Raw genomic sequence first — 7,820 nt, 5'->3', positions numbered from 1 at the left:
TCCAGTGACTCTCCCTACCTAAGTGGGCACTAAGGGAATTCCATGGAGTTGAAAGCTACTGGCTAAACCAATGTTCTCCAACATGAGGTTTCCAGGCAATGGCACAGCTAGGAAGTGAGGATGGATTTTAGCCCATACTCAACCCCAACAACACTATCCAGACCCCAAATGGGAAATAGCGTCTGTATTCACCCCACACCTCCAAGTTCATGGAAGAGTCAGTGAGATTTTTTATTCAGTGGCTAGTAAGAGAGGTTGGACAAAGACAACACTAGAATACAAGGTAAAGGAGAAACTGATACATTTAAGAGTGGCTTACTTAGATAGAAGACTATTTCTCTCACACATAAAAAGTGACCATGAGCAGAGCTGGGATGATGGCGCCACAGTGTCATTAGAAACAGCCCCTTTCTGTCTTTCTGCTCCATCATTGTTAGCTTGGGGCTTTCATTCTCTTGATCACCTCATGGTCCAAGATGGCTGCTGGAGCCACAGCTGCCTCATCCATGTTCCAGGCTGGAAGCAGAAAGAAGGGAACAAAAAGCAAAAGCAGCTCCATGCCTGATTATGGACTGTGCCCCTGACCTGCCCATTTTTTCCTTTTTGGCCACACTGCGTGGCATGGGAAACTTTCCTGACCAGGGATCAAATCCATGCCCTCTGCAGCAGACAGTCTTAACCACTCGACCACCACAGAAGTCCTAAACCGTTCCCTTTTTAAGGAACCTTCCCCAAAGTCCCATCCTACAACTTCCACTTACATCTGACTGACCAGCTCTTAGTCATGTGGCCACCCTAGCTGCAAAGGAGGCTGGGACATGTAGTCTTTTCCCTGAGTATATCACTGCTCCAAACAATTTCAGGGTCCTGCTCTCAAAGACAGGAAAGAATGGATCCCAGGTGGGCAGCATGACAGACCTTGGAACTCCTTCTTCCCAAGCTGGACAAAATGGCCTTTCTCACCTAAGCCCAAAGAGAAGGAGCCCCAGATATGGTCACCAGGATTTGGAAAAGACTGGGGTGGTGTTCTGCCAGGGCTTGCTTTGTGCAGTGGAGAATGAGGCCAGCAGGAGGGGCAAAGGAGGGGAAGAGGGGCAGCTCAGTTTTCTAGGTCAAGTCAGATACCATATCCTCAGGGTGTGGAAGCTCAGATGTCCCCAGGACCGAGTCTCCTGTCCCCCCAGGCCTATCTGGGCTTCTGGACTAAATCTTCCAGGCAGTCCAATTCCCCTCTTTATCAGTCCAGGAAAGAAAAATAGCAACAAAGCTTCCCAGGTGGCTCAATGGTAAAGAATTTGCCTGCCAGTAAAGGAGACCACAGGAGACATGGGTCCTATCCCTGGGTCTGGAAGATCCCCTGGAGGAGGGCAGGGCCACCCGCTCCGGGATTCTCGCCTGGAGAATCCCACAGACAGAGGAGCCTGGGGATCACAGAGAGTTGGAAGCAGCTTGGCAACTAAACCCTGCCGACCCTGGTGGTCCCGCGGCTGACGCTGCCCCCTCACTGCCGGGGCCCTGGGTACAGTAAACAATATAATAATAGCTCCTGGTACCTCAAACGTTGATTTTGTCCTTTTGTGTCTCTAGCTCAATGAATTCCTACAAGAACCCTGAGTAATTACTGGCAGTTCCTTCATTTTACAGATGAGGAAATTGAGACCCAGAGAGCCAAAACCTCGCTCCAGGTCCCGTAGTTCCCACGGCTCCTGGAAGGAAGCTAGCTGAGTTTCCGTCACTCCTCGGCAGGGCCGGCCAGGCCAGGGTGCAGGCTCAGAGCCCAGACAGAACCGAGAGCAGCCACTTGAGCCGAAGGACTCCAGGCAAAGTGACTTTTCTCACTTATAAGACAGAGATAATAATAGTATCCACGTCCGAGGACTGTTGAAAAGATTAAATGAGTCAATATAAGGAAAGAATTTCGTTACCCAAGTGCTTGATGAATGCTTTTTAACTCACTCAGGTGGGAGTTTGGGCAACATGCAGATGGAAAAGCCAACAGTAACCATTTTTCTGTCATGGCTTCTTTCTGGGGGGCTTAATTAAGCCTGTGTCACAAGTTCCCCCTTGACAAACCTAGGCAGTGTGTTCAAAAGCAGACATCACTTTGCCAACAAAGGTCCATATAGTCAAAGCTATGGTTTTTCCAGTAGTCATGTACAAATGTGAGAGTTGGATCATAAAGAAGGCTGAGTGCCAAAGAATTACTGCTTTTGAATTGTGGTGTTGGAGAAGACTCCTGAGAGTCCCTTGGACAGTAAGGAGATCTAACCTGTCCATCCTAAAGGAAATCAACCCTGAATATTTATAGGAAGGCTGAAGCTGAAGCTCCAATACTTTGGCCACCTGATTGGAATACAGTGGCCACCTCTTTGGAAAAGACCCAGATGCTGGGAAAGATTGAAGGAGAAAGAAGGGGGCGACAGAGGATGAGAGGAGATGGTTAGACAGCATCACCGACGCAGTGGACATGAATCGACTCAACGGACATGAATCTGAGCAAACTCCGGGAGATAGCAGAGGCCAGAGGGGCCTGGTGTGCCACAGTCCATAGGCTTACAAAAAGTCAGACACCATTTAGTGACTGCACAGCAACCACACAGGTTCCCCTCGTTTTATGGAATACAGGATGTTCCTGAAAAACCGTAATCATCTGAAAATAGTTTATGAGAAAAATAATACATGTGTACAATTAGAATCCTGATGCTGAAAGGTTTTTTTTTTTTAATTTAAAAATAAAAAATAATGAGGAATACCCTGACAGTTCAGTGGTTAGGACTCGGCACGTTCACTGCCGGGGCCCCAGAGTTCCATCCCTGGTTGGGGAACTAAGACCCCACAAGCCATGTGGTGTGGCGAACAACAACAAAAGAAGAACAAAAAAACAAAAAGAAAATCTAAAAATATCAAGATAATCCCAATGCTGCTCATCACAGGTGCCGGCGGAATGTGCCCTCAACACAGATCCTCTGGCTCGCGCCTCACTGCCTCCCTGTGAAACGGAGCTCTATTTCTCCAGTCTCCTAGCTCTTTCTTTAAAATATACCTTCCAGGTCTCCCCCTGGGCCCAGGAAATCTGTGTTGTCTCCATGGAAGGGACCTGGAAACTGGATTTTTTTAAATAAATAGCCTGGGTGATTTTTGTCAGCTGCAAAATTGGGGGACCCAGATGCAAGGACTGTCTGACAAAAAAAAAAAAGGAAAATAAGGCACAAAGAGTAGGAGGCAACTTACCCAAAGTCCCTGAGCCAGGAAGGGGCAGGGCCAGGAATTGGCCCAGGATCACATAGCAGGTTTTCAGACTGGAGGCTGAGACTGGGGCCTCTTCTGCCCCACGGGCCTCATAACTGCTCTCCTTCTCCCCCCACCCCCACTACCCACCTCCTCCCCACAAAGCCCAGAGGGTGCTGGGGTCCTCTTGGACCCTCGGATTCCATTAGCCGTGGGTGGGAGCCAAGCGGAAACCCAGTGCAGTCTCTGCCTCTCTCTGCCCCCTCCCTCCCAGCTCCCCCAAGATGCCTTTTCTCAAGTAACCTTTCTGACTTGGGGAGGGGAGGGCTGGGGGTGGCAATGACCTTGAGGCCAAAACACACAATGGCCCAGTCAGGCTCTGGAGCTCTGCCAGGCAGAGGAAGGAAGCCTGCCCTGTTTTTCTCCCCTGGGCTGGAATGTTGATTCAGGAGAGAGAGAGAGGAGGGTGAGAGAGAAAGGGAGAAGGAGGGGGAGGCGGGTGGCGGCAGAGAGGAGAAAGAGAGGTGAGAATGGAATAGGAAGGAGGAAGTGGGCAGGAGAACAATGGTGAAAGAGGTGGGTACCTGGCACCAGGGTGCCAAGCCTGGATTTTGGGAACCAAGTGGGGAGTCTGGTCAGCACACACTGTTCAGGGTCCAGAGGGGTCATCCCAGCCCCTCGAGGTTGCACAGGACCAGGGCAGCCAAAGGGCCTCACTCGTCTGCTGACTACAGACACAGTGACCATCAGGAGCAGGTCTCAGGGGCTCCCAGAGATAAAGTCACCTTTCTGAATCATCTCCCCTTTTGGATCACAGTCTATCTCCTCCTCCTCTTTTTTCCTCTCACTCCACTCTGGGCACACTGATCTCCTGGTTATTGTTTGAACAAACCATGCAACTCCTGCCTCAGGGCCTTTGCACCAGCCTTTCCCTCTGCCAGGAATGTTCTCACCATGAATTCTCGAAGCACTCTATTCTCAGCTCACATGTCATCTCTTTAGAAGGAGATTCCCCCCAACATTCAATGCCATCTAGCTTTGTTCTTCAGAGACTTTATGACACATACACACACCACTTCATATCTTCATGTTATAGTTTTTCCTTTTTTGGGGGGGGGGCATGCCAAAGAGCTTTTGGGATCTCAGTCCCCCAGCAGTGAAAGCCCTGAATCATATCCACTAGACCTCCAGGGAACTCCACATCTATATTTCTTCTTTCACTTGTTCATTATCTGTCTTTTCCACCAGACTGTGAGCTCCACGAGACAGGAATTTTCCTTCTTTTGACTATCACCTTAAATCAGTGCTTGGCACAAAGTAGGTGCTCAATAAATAGTAGTAATAATGATAAGGAGACTTTCTTGACCAGATAACAAAACACACAGTAGAGTTATTGTATCAGTATCTACTTACTGTGTAACAAATTACCCCAACACTCAGCAGCTTTATTATCTCAGTTTCTGTGAGTCAAGAATTCGAGAGTCAGGACTTCCTTGGCAAGTCCAATGGTTAAGACTCTGTGCTTTCACTGCAGGGGGCGAGTGTTCGATCCCTGGTCAGAAAACTAAGATCCTGCGTGCTGTTTGCTGCAACAACAACAACAAAAAATGGAATCCAAGAGTGGCTTTGCTAGGTGGTTCTGACTCAACGTCTCTGGTGAGGGTACAGTTAAGAGGATGGCTGGGTCACAGTCATCTGAAGGCTTCACTGGGACTGGTTGAGAACCCACTTCCTGACTCATTCACATGACCATTGGCAGGAGGCCTCAGTTCCTTGCCACATGGCCCTCTCTGCAGAAGGCTCATGACAAGGCAGTTGAATTTTCGCAAAGCAAGTGACTCCATGGGAGAACAAGAGAGAAGCCACTGTGCCTTCCTGATTTGGTCTCAGAAGTCACACACCACCATCTCTGCCATCCTCTACCAACTAGAAGCAAGTCACTCCTTCTAGTCACATTCAAGAGGAGGGGAATTCCTCTCCACCTTTCAATGGGAAGATTGTCAAAGAAGTTGTGGACATATTCTTAAACCACCGCAGATGTAATACGTAAAATAGTGTGGAATGAAGAAAAAAACAACTGAGAGACAATGAATGCTGGAAGGTGTCTGAGTCAGTTCACATTGCCGTAACAAAATACCACAGACAGGGTGGCTTAGACAACAAATGTTTCTTTCTCATAGTTCAAGAGGCTGGGAAGTCCAAGATCAAGGGGCCAGCAAGGCAGATTTTAACCTGAGGACTCTTCTTACGGTTTGTAGCCGGGTCCCCCTCACCCTGTGCTCTCCTGGGCTCTTCTTTGTGGGCTCACAGAGGCAGAGATAGAGAAAGTTCTCTGGGGTCTCTTCTTCTAAGGACACTAATCCCATCAGCTCAGGGCCCCACCCTTAATTACTTCCCGATAGGCCCCATTTCCAAACACAGGCACATTGGAGGTTAGGGCTTCCACATATGAATCTGGGCGGGGAGACACAAACATTCAGTTCATAATAAGGGGCAACAGAGGATTTTCCTGGCAGTCCAGTGGTTAAGACTCCGTGCTTCCAATGCTGGAGGGGCAGGTTGGATCCCTGGTTGGGGAAGTAAGATTCCACATGCTGTGTGGCTCAGCCAAAATGATCAAAAGCAAATAATAAAACATAATAAGGGTGACACGGGGGCAGAATCACTGTCTGCATTCCCCGATCCCAAGAACAGTGCCAGGCAAATACTTGGTATTCAATAAATACTTGATAAGTTTAATGAATGAATGGATGGATGTGACCAATATCTGCTGACTGTGTACTCTTGAGAGTCCCATGGACAGCAAGGTGATCAAATTAGTCAATCCTAAAGGAAGTCAACCCTGAATATTCATTGGAAAGACTGATGCTGAAGCTGAAGCTACAATATTTTGGTCACCTGATGTAAAGAGCTGACTCATTGGAAAAGACCCTGATGCTGGGAGAGATTGAAGGCAAAAGGAGAAGGAGGTGGCAGAGGATGAGATGGTTGGATGGCATCACCGACTCATTGGACATGAGTTTGAGCAAACTCCAGGACATAGTGAAGGACAAGGGAGCCTGGCGTGCTGCAGCCCATGGGGTCGCAAAGACTGAGCAAATGAACAACAATGACCACAGTGTACCCTCAGCAGGCCCCATGCAAGGTCACAAGAGCATATTCTGATGGAGACAGCCTGACCTCACAGAGCTTACAGCCCAGAGCGGGGGACAGGTGATAAGAGGTCATGACAAAGGGTCACGAAGCCCTGATGGAAAAAGGGTGGTTTCTGAGAGAGAAACAGCAGAGCATGTAATTTAGGTGGAGGCTCCAGAGCAACCTCCCTGGGACGATAGTCACAGTGTGTATCAGTTTCCTGTGGCTGCTGTAACAAACTGTTACCAACTCAGTGGCTTTAAACAGCAGAAATGTATTCTCTTACAGTTCCGGAGATCAAAAGTCAGAAATGAGTTTTACAGAGATTAAATCAAGGGGGTCACAGGGCTGGTTCCTTCTGGAGGCTCCAGGAAAAAAAAAAAAATCCATTCCTTGCCTCTTCCAGCTTCTGGCGGCTGCCAGCCTCAGTCCCATTGTCATCTCACCATCTCTTCTGGGGTCAGCTCTCTCTCTGCCTCCTTCTTACAAGGATGCTTGTGATTACACTGAGGGCCCACCAAAATCCTGCAGGATCGTCTCTCCAGCTCGTGATCCTGAACTTCATCGCCTCTGCCAAGTCCCTTTTGCCACACAAGGTACCATTCTCAAGTCAGAGTCAGACCTGGACCTCTTTGCGTGCTAAGTCGTGTCCAACTCTTTGCAACTCCATGGACTGTAACCCACAAGGCTGCTCTGTCCATGGAATTCTCCAGGCAAGAATACTGGAGTGGGTTGTCATTTCCTCCTCCAGGGGATCTTCCTAACCCAGGCATCAAACCCAGGTCTCCCACATTACAGGCGGATTCTTTACTGCCTGACCCATGAGGGTAGCAGATTTCTTTGGGGAGCATTACTCAGCCTATCATAAGGTCGGAGGAGCTGGGCGGAAAGTTGGCAGAGAAAGCATTTCAAACCAAGGGCCAGGAGGAAGGAAAGCAGATTCAAGCCAGTGAGGCAGGGACTTCCCTGTGGTCCAGTGGCTAAGACTCTGCACTCCCAAGGCGGGGGGCCCAGGTTCCATCCCTGGTCAGGGCACTACCTCCCATGTGCCGTGACTAAGGGCTTACTTGCCCCAACTAAAAGATCCCGCCTGCTGCACCTAAGACCCAGCGCAGCCAAATAAATAAAAATTTTAAGTGTGGCAGGAGTGGAGTCAACACAGGGAGAGTGGAGGAGGTGAGGCCAAGGGGGAACAGGGAAGGTGCAGGGCCTTGTAGGCTGCCGTGAGGACCTTGGCTATCACCTTGAGAGAGATGGGAGGCCCAGGAGGCTCTGTACAGAGGCTGACGGGCTCTGACTCAGGTCCTATGAGGATCTCTCTGGCCACCTCTTGGAAGACACTCTGGTAAGCAGACATAAGAGCAGGGAACGCAGGGAAGAGGTGGCAGCGGTGCTGACCGGAGGGTACAGCACCTGGACCAGGATGGTGGTCGTGGAGGTGGGGAGAGATTTTGCAG

General features: G+C 49.4%; 1 long non-coding RNA gene across 1 annotated transcript; it reads right to left on the bottom strand.

The window, feature by feature from the left end:
• Positions 1 to 213: 213 nt before the first annotated feature.
• Positions 214 to 3,542, bottom strand: LOC120872351. The gene is made up of 2 exons (XR_005723231.1): positions 3,232 to 3,542; positions 214 to 516 (listed from the first exon to the last, which is right to left on the bottom strand). It is a non-coding gene; the product is annotated as an uncharacterized LOC120872351 (long non-coding RNA).
• Between the last annotated feature and the right edge of the window lie 4,278 nt (positions 3,543 to 7,820).

The sequence above is a fragment of the Oryx dammah genome, unplaced genomic scaffold (genome assembly GCF_014754425.2).
Source record: "Oryx dammah isolate SB20612 unplaced genomic scaffold, SCBI_Odam_1.1 HiC_scaffold_13, whole genome shotgun sequence".
Classification (NCBI taxonomy): domain Eukaryota; kingdom Metazoa; phylum Chordata; class Mammalia; order Artiodactyla; family Bovidae; genus Oryx; species Oryx dammah.
Note: the sequence above shows the minus strand (reverse complement) of the source record. Positions and strands in the feature narration are given on the sequence as shown.